Genomic DNA, 18,904 nt, shown 5'->3' with positions numbered 1-18,904 from the left:
TCATATTTCTTACTATGTTAGACAGATAGGGAAAACATAAAACACCATATGATAGGGCAACTATTCATGACTTTTTAAAAAGTAGTTTTTATGTGATGAAATTTACTTTATTAGCTAATGTTTTGGTTTGAAATATGGGAGGCTGATCTATTTAACAAATTTTCGAAAGCACCTACTGAAAAACACAAATGGTGAGGGGTCCTATTTCTACACTTTAATGAATGGTTGAACCTGTTTGGCATTAGTGCTGGGTAAATGAATCAACTCTATTTTAACTTGCTCCCTACACTTGAAAAACTAGTAACGTCACTAAATATCATCTATTTGTAAAGTGTTATTTTGGCAAATGTGTTTTTAAAAAGTTTATTTGAAAAGGAATATACTTTCAGGAGATTAAATGTAGGTTATCATTGGTTTGAGAATGACAACCTTTTTACACTACAGAACCAAGTTTGACTGAAGTACTAGTGTTTTGAAGCAATAAGGTTCTTCTCAATCAATGTTTTTTCTGAATTATCTTTGAACTGTATGACAAATATTCCTAGCATTGGTAGATCAATTATGGATCTCTGTCCAGGAACTATTTTTTGGCCTGATGATGCTGGACTGAAATCATTCATTAATGATTAGAAGATGGGTATTACAAATCATTTTGTGACATTTGTGGTCTTGTTCACTCCTATGGGATGGTCATCTGAAAATAGAAAGTTTGAATTACTGTACTTTCACATTTTGTGATTTCATATTGCATTTTGAGTTGCCTTGCATTTCCCAAGTGCTTACTGCTAATTCCTGCATTTTAAGGAATTGGGCCCCTGAAATATAGGAAATGAGAAATTAAGATGGGTCTTCAATTACTTTCTGTTGGTATGTTGCATGAGCCTCGGTGAGATCTCTTGCCCTAGTTATTTGATGATGCAGGTAACTGGGACCTGGGATCCTAGGACCCGTGGATCCTGTGGAAGAATAATACCTTTTAGACATCATATCAGCAAAATTTGAGTATAATCAGTAGGAATGCTTCAGAAATATGGAGAAAAACAGTTTGGGACCAGTGAGTTAAAACAATAAACAGAGCAGCAGAGTAAAATCCCTTATAGATTAAAGAAAACAACATGGTTTTTTTTACCATGTGAATTCAGAAACCAAGAACAATTAGAAGGTATCACAAGTTTATACTGAAAACATTGCATTGATACTTTTTATATTCTAATATATATTCTAATCCTGATTATTTATATTCCAATCTATTTATTGTAATAAATATCAATTAATTATAAATTAATTCCAGTAAGATTCACTGTGTGAAATATAAAATCAGCACATAAATATAAAATATATAACTACATATAATATAAGAAAATGCTTTGCATTGTTCTCTTGTGGTTAAGGTAACAAAGGCAACTGTTTTAAAATATTATTCCATTACCTCTACCTCAGTGTTTGGTAGAATTAAACTTAAAGCTTTACCATTCGGAGATGTACAGCCTAGAGGCAAGAGGAAACACTGTGATTAAAACATTACCAATTTAAGGCCTAATAACAAGGAGAAACATATGGACTTCTCCTGGAGCCTCCTGAGTAGATAGGATTACAGGCATGAGCCATTAGCGCCTGGCTTAGTCTGAACAGTTCTGTCTGAACTGTTCCTCACTTTATGATCCTTTGTAACTAAGATTAGTTTTGCTCCAATAAGACAATCTATGCTGTCAGGGTAAGATATTCTGGTAGGTCTGTTCTTACATGGAGCAAGGGTAAAGGGTCAGGCAGACATTTGTGCCAGTAAGACCTCATTTGGGAAATTTTAAGCTGCAGAAGTTTAGAAGTAGCTCTTAAGCAAGGCTTACTTTGAATCCATTAGCTCCACAAAGCTAAATCAGTTAAAAAATAAGTACTTGAAAATCCATCACCTTTGGACCTAGCTATGAAGGCTTCAAAGTATGATCAAATTTCAAATGAAAAAGACTTAAAATAGTTACTGACAAAAAATTGCAAATGTGAGCAATTGAACAAACAATATAAGTTTTTCCACCATACACAGAATTTTGCAGAAATAAGATGAATAGCAAATTTGGGAACAATAGGTTTCCTGGTTGCAAATAGGCAACCAAGGATATATGCCTATCTTAAGTTTGCATCATTAACTACGTAAATTTACAAGATACTACATGCTTCAGCATCATGTCTACCTGAATTACAATACAGAGATTAACATGGCTTTTGCACAAGGATGATACGAAAATTTGTGAAGTATTCCATATTTTTCATTCTTCAGATGCAAGAAATGAAAAACAGTTATGAAAAAGTTGATTACAAATATTCAAGTGTAATAATACATATAATTCATAGAAATAAAAGTTAGTTTGACATGAGTGAATTCAATCTTCACGTTTTTAGAAAGGCCTTTATATAGCATAACCTTTATACAACTTTTGAAATAAGATAACATTGTCATTTTATCCCAAAGAAATAAAATTCTATAAGGACCTAGGAATTAAAGGAATCTTAAACTGTTCCTATATGGAACACAATCTGAAAGAACACATTTATTAATGGACCTATATATTATAATATAATGTCGAATTCAAAGTATTATATCTAGGAGAGAAAGAAATAGATTATGGACATTATACAAACAGAATATAAATATTTTAAAATATACTTTTTTCAGACAAGCACCAGAAATATCTTTAGTTTCTCTACTACTCATTTCAACAGATAAGTTAAAATTATTTCTGATTTAAAAAAAGGACAAACTCTATAGATATCATTATTGATGTGTACAAACAACTCGAATATATTTTGACATCAAAGTCAGGCAATTCACTAGGAAGAATACCATGGAATCCATGAATTTCTAAAGTAAAATATTGCTGTTGCTTGTTATTGTGAAAATATTTTGTATGGACACATGGGATGGACTGGCAATTTTGAAATTTAAGAAACTTAATGGAAACATTAGGACTTAAGGGAACAATTTGTACAGCTTTCCACAACTTCAAAGAGGTAGTGATACATACTTATCCTTTTGGTAATATCAAATGCAGTTTCTTCTAAGTTGTGCTTCAGATCTGGTTTGATATAATGGTTCAACAGAAGGAGATCCAGCGTATCTTTGCTATATCTATACCCAGCAGCAAGGGGGTCAAGAGGCCATTAGTTTGGCCACTGGTGTCTGCATCATGATGAAATAAAGAAGCCACTGTGGTATTATTCCATGTATAAGTACTGTGCAAGGGTATCCAGCCTTTCACAGTTATTCCATGAATATCTGCTTTGAGCCACCAACTCATGGACAATGTCTAAGTGTCCACAGTAGGCTTCTAGATGAAGAGGTGTATATTCATCGTTATTCCGGTGAATTTTCTGCATCTGTTTTTTCACTATTATTTATTTTCTCTTTTTTCATTTTTACTATTCTAAATTATTCTAACTGGAGAGTAGAGATTTGGTAGAGAGCAGAGGGAAGTTTTTCCTCTGTATTCAAAGGGACAAACTGAAAATGAGGACCAGTGGTGTCTTCATGTGCAGCTTATTCTAGGAATGAGAAAATAGGAAACAATGCCTTATATGTAAATGAATTGGGAAATGACAGAGCAGAAAGTGAAATGATGTAAAAAAACTATAAAAGCAAAATAAATTAGGATAATTATGGAGTAATCATATTACCTATGAGAACCATGAGAAGGAAAGAGGAAGAGAGAGACAGATGTGCAATGATATAGCTAGCCACAAAATCCATCCCTCTGATCAAATTATAGAACAAATAATTTTTATTTTTAAAAGAGATGGAAATAGAATTTAAGATCAGATGTCTCCATTGTTTTTAATTATAATTTTCTTATCTTAAATACTTGTGCAAGGGAATTTCCATTCAACAAATCAGTTTTTTAATATAATGGATATTTATATAACTTTTTCACACCCTTCCAAACCTCATCCCACTTTAATTTTTTTTTTTTTTGTTGGTCGTGGGGCTTGAACTCTGGGCCTAGGCGTTGTCCCTCAGCTCTTCAACTCAAGGCGAGCGCTCTACCACTTGAGCTACAGCGCCACTTCTTGAGCTACAGCGCCACTTCCACTTTAATTTTTTCTAGTTTTATACAGTTGCATTGAATATTATACCTTCACTCTCTTCCTCCATAACTCTCTTTATTCCTTCCTTTTGACTTCCACTCACATCGTCCAAATGATAGTTTCCTGCTATTAATTTTGTTGGAGTAAAGTTCAATTTTATAAGAAATTACACCTTTGAAATACTCCTCTGCAAATCGCATGCTTTGGTTCATATTTTTGTGTAAACTTGTATAAATTTCTAGCTTCCAAATATGAGACAGAACATGGGTCCTTTGTGTGTCTGGCTCTGACTTTGTTCACTTAATAAATTTTTAGATCTATCCATTTCTTTGCAAATAATGTAACAGTCTTAAAAATGGATAGGTGCAATCCAATTGTGTATATGTGCCACACTTTCTCCAACCATCACTCCGCCCAAGGGCATCTGGGCTGTTTCCGTAACTTGGCTACGTTGAATTGTGCAGCAGTGAACATGGTTGTGAAAGTGATTTTACTGTAACCTTTTGGAAGAATTCATCACTACCTTTATGGGAGCAATCCCCTAGCCAGTTTTCCAGAATAAGCACATCCCTCCTTTCATCTTCATCACAATGTATTGCAAGTCCTCAAAAACACACTTCTCCCTACAGGTCTCAATAAGGTAAAACCACATTGTGCCCATATTCTTTCAATACATTTTTTTTCATAATTGTACATATAATTCAGTGAGAACCTTCTATATACTTTCCTAATATGGGAATGAGAGACATGACAAAGTAAAAGTAAGAAATATGCAAGTTAATTAGCTATTATCATGTTTAAAATCATTTTCAGCTCTAATTCATAGCCTCACATAACATTATTTTAATCTTTATTTGATTACTTCATCTAACCCGTAAATTATAACAGGTGAGTTAAAAGCAAAGGCAAAAAGTGTTGTTTGATTTTGACACTCATGTGTGAGGTTGCACAATATGGGCTAATAGATGGATTGGAATTAATACCTCTTATCCATTTTGTTAACGTAGAGATGGTTTTCCCAAACTGATTCTCGCAATTCGTATTCCATTAAACATCAAGAAACATGTGATAATTTCCTTTGTTTTGATCCTTATTAACTTTTGTTTCCATTTTATTTTATAATGGATAATTTCATAAATCTACTGTAGATACAAAAATATGTTAAAATATTTCTATCAGTATGCATTGATATATACATACACACATATATTACACAGGTTATAATGATAATGTACAACTTCAGTAACTGTACAATTTACTAAATTATGAAATCTATCGACAGCTCATGCCTGGCATCCTGGTTACTCGGGAGGCTGAGATCTGACAATCATGGTTTGAAGCCATCCTGGGCAAGAATGTCTAGTATCCTCTTATCACCAAACAACCAACAGAAAATCAGAATTGGAACTGTGGCTCAAAGTAGTAGAGTGGTAGTCTTGAGAGAAAAATCTCAGGGACATCATCCAGGCTCTTAGTTCAAGAAGTACAATCTACCTAAAAAAATCTATTTAATTTACACCTGTGTAAGTAAAGTATTTCCATCACCCAAATCTACAACCATGCTCATTTGCAAGGTAACTCTGTTTTGTCTGAAGTACCATAAAACATTTTCACTTAAGTTGAAAGTATTGCACCATGGGTTCATTCTATCTCTCTCATGCATGTTTCCACTCAAATACTCAAATCTTTCAATTATTCCAATTATTTAAAATCATAGCTTTTTACATAATACCCAAATATTAGAGTTTGAATTGAGTGTCTTGTGTCCCCTAAATGGGTGTTCTTACCACTTTGTCATGTCCCCAGCCCTAAATCATCCTGATTATTTTTCAGATACTTGTATATGACCTTGGGCTCAGTCCATGTTATATTATTCTTCCTGGAATTTAGAATAACAGGTACATGGCATTGTGTACAGATATTTCTGTCCAGTCTGGGCTTTAACCTCTATCCTCACAAGAGTAGACTCCCATGTAGTCAGGATTTTCATAAGCTTGTCATAGCTGATGTTTTTTTTTTAAATCTTTGCATTTCCTGCAGGTTCATGAGTACTGAATTAATTTGTTTTCTTGGGTTGTTTTGTTTCATTTGAATATATGTGTTGAGTTGTTCCTACTTTTCCTTTTGTTTCTTTCAAAAAAGTTCTTACCTAAAGTGCTGAGAAACCAATTCTTATTTTTCACGATAGTCAATGTGAACATGATTTGTTCCAAAGCAATTTCAGTAATATTTAAACACCTTCATACCTATGGATGGTATATAAATGGTAAGTGCTGTGAAGAGTCTTTTTATTTTTACAGCAGTCTTTGTTATACACAGACAGATCATGAAGTATATGAAGATAATAAAACTACAGATACTAGCAAGGAGAAGAAAAACCTATTATTAATTGTTTGACAGAGGCTTCCCTTCTAGTGAAAGAAATATGTTGCTTGATGCAGGATTTCACAAAATTATATTGCTTGGAGGGAGCTAAACAATCATCTAATTCTACAGAATTGAGGGAGAAGAATCAAATTCCTGAATAGTTTACATTTGGGTCAAATAAAAGCATGCTTCCAAAAAGATAGTTGAGTTTAGAGAAACACGATGAGTTGTATATAAATAGGTGCTTAGTTGATTTTGTTAATTTGTAAACTAATACAGGGAAATAGAGTACAGCAAGGTAAAAAAAGAACTTCGCATTGAAATACTCATGTGTGTGTGTGTGTGTGTGTGTATGTGTGTGTACACATGCATGTGTGTACACACATGCCCATGTGCAAGTGCTCATTCATTCATTCATCATGCTTAAGCTTCTGTGACCAAGGATAGAGGTTTACCACTTGAGCCATTGTTCTACTTCTGGTTTATCAGAGATAATCGCATGTATTTTCATGATTGGACTGGCTTTGAATAGTGGTCTTCATATCTCAGCCTCCAGAGTAGCTAGCTAAGCTTAGTCACCCTCCAAGTAGCTAGTTAAAATTAGGCCTGTCCTCTACGCTTCACTGCTCTTTTATTCTTGTCCTGAGGTGTTCACATGCCTAAGTGATATATATGTCTAGTTGCTTTAAGAAATACTCTTACTGCTTGGCACCAGGGGCTCCCATCTGAACTCTTAACTACTGAGGAAGATTGAGAACAGAACCCAGGCCAAAAGATTAGTAGAAATTTTTCTCAATCTATAGCTGGGTGCATTGGATCATTTCCACCCTCCTGCACTATCTACAGGTTGAGGTTGGAAGGACTGCAGAATCCAGGCCAGCCAAGGTAGGAATCTAGGCAAGTTGGTGTGCAACTCTTATGCCATTGATAATGGGGAGGCTAAAAAGACAGATCAAGTTCAGGTTCTTGTGGAAAGGGAACCCCTATCCTAAAATTAATCACTGATATGACACCAGTCTAACAAAAACAATACCCCAAGATGAACACAATTTCCCACAACCAAAATAAGTATATACTTAAACATCCAAAAACTTAGTACAATCTACTCTTTACTCTAATATCAGCTTCATCTAATTATCATATGATGAATAGTTTCTTCATTAAAGTTATTATATATTTAAAAAGACCTAGAAAATTCTTTCTCACTTATTCAGTGCAAACGAATGGCAAATTGCCTCATTTCTTACATATTTGACTACCACTATAAATTCATCTTATGATTATTATTAGTAGTAAATATTCTGATTTATTACTTTACTTTGTAACAGTTTTTAAACTTTTGGCTTCTCTGCTGAATTTGAACTATTTAAATAGTATCATCAAATTATATTACTTGGGTGCTTAGGCCAGTTTTTTAAAAGTTTTTAACCAATGGTTTCTAGTAATTCTGTTTTTTTTTTTTTTTTTTTTTTGGTGGGGGGTCCGGTCGGGGGACCTGAACTCTGGGCCTGGGCGCTGTTCCTCAAGGCTAGCTCAAAGCTAGCACTCCATCACTTGAGCCACAGTGCAATTTCCGGCTTTTTTTTCCTGTTTATGTGATGCTGAGGAAACGAACTCAGGGCCTCAAGCATGCAAGGCAAGAGCTCTACCACTGAGTCACCTTCCTAGCTCTCTACGAATTCTTAATTGGTATATTATTTAGTTTATTTTTAATTTCAATTTAATTTTATTGTAAAGGTAATGTACAGAGGGGATACAGTTACATAAATAAGGTAATGAGTACATTTATTATGGAAAGAACATTGTTATCTTTTCCATTGATTTTTTTGCACACTCAAAAAAAAACTACTGATACTTTTCCTGTCGCTATTGTCCAATGGGTACTTTTCTTTCTTTGTTAATGCATTTTTTATTATAAAATTGATATACAGAGGGCTTACAGTTACTTAAGTTACTTCATTTAATTTTCTAAATTTCAAATTTTGAACTTAACTATTTTCGTTTCTTTAGGCCAATTCTTTTTTCAGAGTTATAGGATTAGTTAATTTAGTTTTGCATAATTTTAACACATGTAAATTATTCAGGCATATATTTTGCTTTCAAAATAGTTAACATGTGAATATTTAAAAATTATTTTCTTAAATTTTATATGGTTGGTGAATTTAAATATATTTATTTTCTTATAGTTCTAAACATATTTGTCCAGGTAACAAATACTGTATTTTCAAGAATCACATACTTTATTAAAAAGGCTTCATTACATGGTCACTTTTTGGAAATATTTATACTTGAATTAAAAAAAAAAACTGTTTGAGCTGGGCATAGTGATTTGTGGTTTCCATTTTTTAACTATGGTGGGAAGTGTAAATAAGGTTTGTAATTCAGGAGAGACTGGGAAACTATGAGAACTTATCATAAAATTTCCAGAGTGAAATGATTAGAGATGTAGCCATCCCTAGCAAGATATAGAGCACCTGGTTATCATATTCTAAATCTTGAGTTAAATCACCAGTAACATCAATCTTTTGTCAAAATAAAAGGATACATGTTTCAAAATGTTTATTATTTAAAACTTGTTTGAAAATTTCAGATGTCTTTTATATCTTAATTTTCAATTTACTTAATCTATAAGAATCCAATTATCTTATGAATATTTTATTTCTACTAAACTTTTAAATATTATGAGCAATATTATGATTTTATATGTTAAAGTACTTTTATTGTTTGTGATAATTTCCTCTGTTTAATATGATAATAACAATATTCCAAATATGTGTATGTGGTGTGTGTGTGTGTGTGTTTATGTGGGTTTTTTCTGTGTGTACTTTGTAATGCTTGGGAGATCACACAATTGCTTCACATATGTTAGGCCAATGTTTTACCACTGAACTATACTGTTGTTGTAATAGTTGTAATACAAATTGTATTTAAGTTATGACTTTTAAATTTTCATTGCTAGTATGCTTTTTCAAAATTATATATGATAAAATGTGATCCATCTTCTATCCACTTTAGCAATTGTTATTGATATTCTTTCTCTTATTTCTTTTAAAATTAATTATATTCCTATTGCAAAATTTTTACATTGTAACAGCTATATACAATGCATTATTTTCTATTTTATTTTTCCCATGTTATCGGACTTTCAGTCCAAACTATCAGGTGGATTAAAAACAAACTAGATTCAGGACAGTTTATTTTTCTCCTTCTCTTCTCTGAAGTCTTTCTGTTTTTTGAAACAATACCAATGACATACAGCTCCTATGTGGTCCACCATTCTTCCCCCCCCCCTCTCTTCTGCAGTACAGCTCAAGTAGTTATCATTCAACTTTATTATGCTATAATGTTATCTAAATCTTAACTCATTCCTAAATTAATTTTAGTTGCTTTGAGCAATCTCTAAAGACATTTTTCTATACATAATATCAGGGGTTTGTGTTTTCACAAGTTGGGAAATATGAGTGACTATCAAACATCTAGATATCTCTGTAGAATATTGGTTCACCAGCTCAATAATCTCGTATGTAAATTCAAGGAATACAAGTCAGTCAGAGAAATCTTGTAAAATGGTGTAGCTTGAGCCTTCATACTAGCTTTGAATCATATTACCATGTTTAGTGAAGATAACATAGTTCTACTATAAGAATAGACACATAGAAGAAGGTAACAGATTTGTCAAAAATAAATTCTTAGTTTTATGGTCCACAGATTTTTAAAAGGATGCTATGACTTTATGAAATAAAAACAGAATCTTAAATGGTTGTATTGGCACTATTGCCTCTCTAGATTTAAAGAATGATCTTAGACTACTACCTCAATCCTTTGTTTGTTTGTTTGTATCCCGGTCATGGGGTTTGAACTCTGGGCATGGGTGCTGTCCGTGTGCTCTTCAGCTCAAGGTGAGCACTCTACCGCTTTGAGCAACAGCAAAACTTCTGGTTTTCTAGTGGTTTATTGGAGATAAGAATCTCATGGACTTTCCTGCCAGGGCTGGCTTTAAACCACGATCCTCAGATCTCAGCCTCCTGAGTAGCTAGGATTACAGGCGTGAGCCACCGGCACTTGGCCTACCTCAATCCTTATAAAGAATGATTATCAAACTAAATGTAAGATGTAAAAACCTATAAAACCTAAATGTAAAAATTCATGACATTGGATCAGTAAAGGTTTCTAAAAATTTGACATGGAAAACATTAGTTGCTTAAGAAAAGCAAGAACTTGATTATATCAAGTGATAACCTTTCATAATTCAAAGGCCACTAAAACAGAAATTAAACCATATCCAACAGATAGAGGGCACATATTTGTTAATGCTACAATGATTCTGAAACTTAAGTATTTTTATATCTTCTAATTCTATGTAAATTTTTTCCTGAATACGATATTTCTTTAAATAACATATTGAAATTAATAGTCAATAGGAGGAGCATATGAAATAAGCTACTCTTTGGTGTGTAAGAAATAATAAAATGAAAACTCACTAGTATGACCATAATATAAAAAGAAGATGCAAAATATAGTAATGCATTTGTGAAGACATTGATATATTTCTCATAGTGATCGATTTGTATAATACTGCAATCATTTTAGCAAACAAGTTTTGAAGTCTTCAAAAGGTAAAAGAGAATTGTATAGGATCCAGGCATTACACTTCTATGAATGTATTAAACAGAAGTAAAAAACTTTTTTGGACAGAGAATGTAGTTTATTGACAGTGAAATTCAATAGTATGCGTGAGACCTTGGAAATAATCCCCAAAAACAAATTTTGAAAAGAGGATTTATGCTGGACAAATTCCTGTAACTGAATTTTACATCTATTTTAATGTCTGTTCTAAAATTTATAGCATTTCTATTTGAAGATGCAAGTTTGTGAAAATTAGGCTTTGAAAACCTATGAAGGTACAATTTACTTCCAAAGCACTAAAATGTATATAATAAAAAGAGATAATATATTGTAAGTGAATTGCATGTCAGGAAAAAAAACTATTGTTAATACTTCTTCACACAAAATGCAGAATAGCTAAAAAGATGTTTTTGGTGTTGGCGAAAAACTCTTTGTAAACTACTGCATTTAAAACAAAGATGTGATTTCTGTTTATTTTGAGGGTATTTTGTCCGTTTGAGTTTATACAGAGATAACTCAATCCAAAAGTATATGTGATAACTGGACTACCTAGGAATTATGCATCACTTCTAAGTAATATTTTTATTATTTTTATTTTTTTATTGTGAAAATAATGTACAGAGGGGTTACAATTACATGGACAAGATAATGATTACATTTCTTATCAAGCATTGTAGCCTCCTCCTTTGTTTCCCCTTCCCATCCCTTCCCTCCCTCCCCCCCTCCCCACACAATCCTCCCTGCTATCCCCCCACCAAAGTTGTAAATTCCTTTGTGACATAATGACTTGTACATCTCATTGTTGCAATGGGTCCACCTGTAGCCCTATTTTTTCCCCGATGCTTTCCCTCATTTGCAATATCTAGTATATGTCTGAGTCAAGCAGAAAAGGTCAGATAAGGTGATGTTAGGGAAATGAACCCTAAAATATGTATTCAAATGTTATTTTTTTCTCTCATGCGATTGTTTCTAACAAATTTATAAGATTATTTCTTTGTTCCTCCCTCTTCCACAGTATAACCCCTGCTTTCACTGTATTTGATGTCAGTATAATTTGTGGAGGGGAAGGGGAAAAATTTCTAAGTAATTGAGAAACTTTTCTGGAAGGAAGTTTTAGCAAATGACAGAAGACCCAAATCTATGCATCTGCATTTTATGAAAGTCATATGTTACTTACTTAATCCAATTGCTTATCTCTACTTTGCTAGGAAAAACATATTCTCAAGATAAGAGCCAAAAGCAGTGAAAAGAACAAAATACAAAATAATCTTGATTTATTTGTGAGCAACAAATGAAATAAAACAATTCCACTTAAGGGACTCCGATATTAGTGTATGTGAAGATGTTCCTGAATGCCAATATCCATTAAATTTTTGGAATTTTAATTTCTACTAACATATGAAAACTAGAACAAGAAAACAAATATAGACTTAGAGTGAACCAGCCTTGAAATCATTTTCTTAATCTTTTTGAAATTGCAAAAGAATTGATATTCTTTTGCTTTGGAAATCATTTAAAAATATTTATCACTTATGATAATTCAAATACCAAGCAAGAGTAATTTTATATAATGATTATAAATATCATTTTATTGCTATTGTAAAATAGAATGAAAAAAACAGTCCCAATATATTACCTATCTATCATTATTCTTAACTTCTAATCATTACCTAAATATCTTAAACAATCTAAATAGTCATGTCTTTAACATAGACGTAAATATTCTGGACTTTTTACTTAACATTTTCCAGGGGTATGTATTCATGTTTCTAAGAAACGTTCACAGTAGTTAAAAGAGGCCTTTGTGAAATTAATGTGATAAATTTTGTTGTTGTGGGTGTTGTTTTTAATGGTTAATTGGAGATAAGAATCTAACAAGTACTTTTCTGTCTGGGCTAGTTTAGAAAACAATTCTAAGATCTCAGCACCCTGAATAGCTCCTATTATAAGGGTCAGTTACAGGCACTTGGTTTCATGAAGCTTTTTTTTTTAATTTTAATTATATTTTAAGATGCTTGTTTCACTATAATGTATATCATTCTACACATAAATTTTTATATATGTATATATTTCTGAGGAAAAATAACCTCTAAAAATGTACTATTGTATACATAACACTTATATATATAGAAGACAGATATATATATATACACAGAGAGATAGAGAGAGAGAGAAGCCAGACTCCCTCTAAAATATTTATGCTACTATTTTTGACCTTTTTCATTTGAAAGATATACAGTCTATTTTTCTAAAAGTTTCCTACAATAAAAAAGCTAATATTTTAATAGAAAGTAGAGTTTATTACTTTCAAGAGAATTTTTGATATACTCATGATATTGTAGTAACATTTACAGTATATTACTTGAAAAGGTTCTGCCCAAATTCTTAAATATTTGATTGTAGTTAGGGGATGAGGAAGTTAATTCATACTGATTAGGAATTTGCAATGCTTCAAAAAATTCTATTCCATAATTTGTTATAAGCACGTAGTCAAGCTATCTGATATGGTTTAGTTTTTTGTTTATTTGTTCAAAATTTCAATATGGACGCATGCACAGTGGTAACATTAAAATTATTAATCAAAAGACAAATAATAATAAAATAATACACACATATCTGACGTTCAATAATTAGCACTTATAATGCTAATAATAATTTTGATGGAGAGGATGATGACCAGAGTGTAGCCTGATAATGACGATGTTGTGATTGAAAAGGAAAACAAAACCTTAGACATCTTTGAAGTTGGATTTCCCACATTGAATGCATAGTTATAAACAGCGTTGGACTACATACAATAAGAATAAAAGGAGGAGGGCTGGGAATTTGGCTCAGTGGCAGAGTGCTGGCCTTGCGTAAATGAGGCTCTGGGTTTGATTCCTCACCACCACATAAGCAGAAAAAGAAAGAAGTGGCACTGTGGCTCAAGGGGTAGAGTGCATTGAGCTGAAGAGCTGAGGAACAGTGCCAGGCCCAGAGTCCAGGCCCCATGACGAACCAAAATAAAAAACAAAAACAGAATAACAAGAGGAGAGTTTGAATATCAGGAAATACAATCAAATAAGCAGGTAGAGTCAGTAAAAACCCTAATGTTTTTCCAGCAGTCTTTCTAATGTATACTCATCTTTCTTGGTGGTATTATTTTCTTATAAATAAAATCGTTTATTTCCACATTTTGATGGACTAAGATGTAGGTTCCAACTTTGTGTGATTAGTTCAAATAACATTCTCATATGGATACCATTCAATAACCAATGTTTTACAATGATATATTAAGAGTATGTTCTTCATTACAGCTGTAAATACATGACACAATTTACATAATACTACTTATATATCTGCAGGTACCATAAAAGGACACAGGCTCTAGAGCCAGGATTTAAAATTTATTTTTATTTCAGCATGAAACTATTTCTGACTTTATACCAACAAACTGAATTTGACTCTTTCCTTATTTGAAAGCTAAGTTAGAAAATGTAAGGACTCTTCACTTTTCTTTTTCCTTGCTCTAGAATTCAACAAATATAGTCTTCAATATTTCTGGTAGATTACATCCATTTCCAGATGAGAAATGTAAGATCACCAGTCAATGTTGTGAGTAAATAATGAAACTAGAATTTTTGTCTGAGTTCTTCACTCTGTGTGTTTACAAGGAGAGTCATTGGGTGATGGAGAGGACCAATATGAAAAGACTATGGGGAGAAATGCATACTTTGTAAACAGTTGTTTTAGGACTGAGTGACTGGTGATGAGTATTTGCAATAGGCTTGTGTCAGGGGCATAAAAAGGAGTACATAGAAATTACATTAGTGACAGAAACTGAGAAAATCTTGATCATTCATCTTATCTAATGGATGGAGGTAGGGTAAGAGGAAATCTAAAGTGTTTCCACATCTCTGTCTCCTAACTGTGTTAGTTACATTCTTGGTGATAAGGACTACAGGTGGAAAAGATGGATTTAGAGGAAAAAACTCTCTGCTAGTTCTAAGGTTTATGTTAAACAGATGCAAGTCTGTTTGAACATCATCAAAATATCCATGAACATAAATAGGAAAAATAATAATGAAATCAGGGACATTATTAAAGGGAAGAGTAAAAGGAAAGTTCTGACTAAAGTGTGAACAATGTGAGTACCAGTGTGGAGAAGATGGAGGCAATAGATAAATAAGGAAACAAAAAAGTAATAAACAATGATTTACAGAAGAAAAGGAAGGAAAGAATTTTCAAAAAGATATTGAAAGAAATCTACTGTTTGGATTTGGAAAGTAAAAGGACATAGACAAGTTCAATAAGAATAGTGTTTTGGTGAAAGTCATATTGGTAAAATGTTGAGATATGAATATGAAGACATAAATTCTGGATCCATTAATTCAACAGATCATGTTGATTCTAAATGTTGGGTATAAATGCTTTAATCCTGACTTTAGAAATATTATACAGATATAACTGTCATGAACTTTACTCATTGGTATTGTGTGAATATTTTTGAAAACTTTATTTAGCCAGGAGATTTTAGCTTGAACAGACAGGCCTAATTTGTCCTACAGTACCAATTAGTGACCCATCTACCCATATCTGTGGGATTTTATTGAAATATATTTAGATATATTTGGATATCTTATCAGCCTACTCATTATAAATGTAAGACAAGTAACACCAAGTATTAGGTTGAATATACAGCTTTACTGACGTGACGGAAGACTCCAGGAATTTATTCCTCTTTAGAATAGAAAATTCCTCAATAGCCATTGACACATCATAACTGCCATATACTCTATTGAAATCTAATTCTTGTTAGGTAAATCTCCATGCTGAAATAACCCTGTCAACCAACCTGACAATAATTCTTATATGTAGGAAAATGTTCTTATAAACTTCAAGCTTTTATTGAATGGAAAAGTTCAGACATTACTCTCACCCCTAGGATTAAATTCCTAAAAAGATAAGACATTTTGTTTTAATGCCTTTCTTTCATTTTCTCATACACATTGTCAAGTAGTGAAGGATTCTGATTTAACAATAATACAATCGTGACTTGTATTAACACAACATCTAGGATCTAATGTTAATTCGGATACTTACTAAATAGCTCCAAATTTTGTGGATATATATATTTCTCCTGGGTAAACCAATGAACTCCAGGAAAATGTCCCTAAGAAGCCTTTCAATTCTAATATCACTGTTTGTCTCAAAATGCTTTAAATTCTACATCCTTTAATGTGGGCATAGGGTTATATTGTGGAACTTTTCTCCTCAGAGAGTGAGTATTACCCTATTGCTTAACATGGACAAAGTACCTTCATTCATAGACTGGGCATGTACAAACAAGAAGTGGTAGTTGAACAATGTTCTTAGCAATTTGTACAGATGAAATGGAAATAGAGCAACTATGAACTGAAAAGGAATGTGCAAAAAAGACAAAGGCACAAAGTAGAATGTGCCAAGAAAAGCTGAAGTATAATTTCAAATAATGTGCTCAGGTGTGAGGGTGTGTTCAAAGTACAGATTCAGACAATGTATTTGGATATCTTGGGGGGAAACTGCTTTAACCTATTATGGGATAATTGTACAAGTAGAAGCCCCTAACTCTGACTCTAATCAGCCACAACATCATCAACATAGGGACTGTTTTCCAAGTGCAAAGTGAGAAAATAGGGCTGAGCACAGTTAGTGATCAAGTTGAAGCAATGGCAATCACATAACTTTTCTTATAACTGTTCATTTATTTTGGAGCATATAAGTAGGGAAAAGCCAAGTAAATATTTTGCATGTACCTAAATTAAGTGGGACGTATTATATTGGTCTCAATTTAACTTAGAAGTTACAGATTATGTCTTTTTATACTTTAACTTGGGACAATGATCTACTGTCAGTTATTTTCTTCTCTTACCCTTCTTTTGCCCTTCCACTTACATAACTATTATTTAAAGAGACATAATTGAGCTTGAATTTCTAAGTTCTTCAAAATTATCTGAACTACTTCATACTTCTGGCAGCCTCCTATATCTTTCTCAAGGGAAATAATTTGTCACTACCATTTTTATCCTACATGATATTGTATATCTTCCTGTCTAATTCAGTGCAATATATACCTTAGACTCATCCTATATCTCAACACTTGTACCACCATAAAATACTATCTTACTTAGAAATCATGATATTAGAATATCTAGTGAGGTGGCATCTGCCATTTTTTAAATTTTATTTGTGAACATAATGTACAGAGGGGCTACAATTACATGGGCAGGATAATGCGTACATTTCTTACCCAGCATTGCAGCCTCCTCCTTTGTTTACCCTTCACCTCCCTTCCCAGCCTCCCCCCACTCCCCCACCCAACCCTTCCCCCCCGCTCCCTTCCACCGACATTGTAAAGCTCGTTTTTGACATGACAATTTGCATCTGTCATTTTTGAATGGTCTTAAGTGATACTTACATGCAATCATGTTTTAAAGCAATATGCCACTCAGTAAATGAACGAATTGACAAAATGTGGTTTATATATGTACAGAGTAAGTCTATGCTTCCAATTCATAAGGAAATGGAAAGACTTGGAAAAATCCTACTAAGAAAAATAAGAAAGACACAAAGAAACAGATTCCATGGTTTCCCTCATTTGTAATAACTAGGAAATATCTAAGATAGTCCTAGCAGATGAGCAGAATGGCTCCATAGCTATGTATAAATGACCATATAAAATGATGCTGAGCAAAATAAACTGCTAGATATGGAAAGAGCGGTTTTTCTTTATGGTTGTTGTTTTTAAGGTACGATGTGATTTCTTTTTTTCTTTTGTGTTTTCCCCTTTGGTATGTCCAGTATTGTATTTTATTTCAGTATCCTGTATATTGTATATATATTTATCTTCATTTGACAAGAGAAGAATAACAATAAAATGTCGAGACAAAGGACAAAAGCAAACCAATGCAATAGCAATACTCACAGGACAACATGTTGAAAATTTACATTACAACTTGTGAGGGGTATTGGGGTGAAGAAAAGTGTGAGAAAAATGAGGGAGGGGGTAAAAATTTTGACATGTCATGTATTCAATATCTTACAGTTAGTGTAATCCCTTCTATATATCACCTTGACATTAAAATTAAGTTAAAAAATAGCTACATAAAATATATTTTCACTGTATTTGTATAGTAAATATTATTCTATGTATATTACCTTTTAAAAAAATGAACATTTTGGCTGCTAATTTGAATTAGCTCTTTCTTTATCAGAGGGACATCAACTGTTATCAAACTATACAATATTTTCCAGAATATACTTGCCATTCTTTGGAAAAAACATTATTTTAGTATTGTCTCATACTAAAACAGAAAACAGTTCACATCTGTGAAAACTCCTAACTTTGAAAACTGACTAATTGTTAAGAGGACAGAATATATCTGTTCCTCAACATTCCTATGACTACTAACTACTCATTTTCAAATTCTGAAAATGCCATACCAGAGACATTCAAAATAGTACCTCTTTGCATTTTATTTAATTCTGCAATAGATGCATTTTTCAATGAGGCATTACATACTTAAAAGTCAACACAAAAAATAGACACGTTCTTGTAGATGATAAAACTATGAAGTATCTATAATAATTCCTTTTTTTTTTTTTTTGGTCAGTCGTGGGGCTTGAACTCTTGGCTTGGGCGCTGTCCCTGCGCTCTGCAGCTCAAGGTGAGTGCTCTACCGCTTGAGCTACAGCGCCACTTCCAATAAATAATTCCGTAAGAGTAAACGTTTGTTCATCAGATTAAGCTATTATTTCTATGACAATCAATCCCAAGTTTTTATGCTGTAAAATCATCCTAGCCCAACAGTTTCCA

At 32.7% G+C, this 18,904-nt stretch overlaps 1 pseudogene; it reads left to right on the top strand.

The window, feature by feature from the left end:
• Positions 1 to 2,168: 2,168 nt before the first annotated feature.
• Positions 2,169 to 2,265, top strand: LOC122101040 (annotated as a pseudogene).
• The last annotated feature ends 16,639 nt before the right edge of the window (positions 2,266 to 18,904 follow it).

This window comes from Dipodomys spectabilis, unplaced genomic scaffold (genome assembly GCF_019054845.1).
Source record: "Dipodomys spectabilis isolate Male_0828 unplaced genomic scaffold, ASM1905484v1 ptg000619l, whole genome shotgun sequence".
Classification (NCBI taxonomy): domain Eukaryota; kingdom Metazoa; phylum Chordata; class Mammalia; order Rodentia; family Heteromyidae; genus Dipodomys; species Dipodomys spectabilis.
The sequence above is the reverse complement of the archived record's forward strand: the minus strand, read 5'-3'. Positions and strand labels throughout refer to the sequence as shown.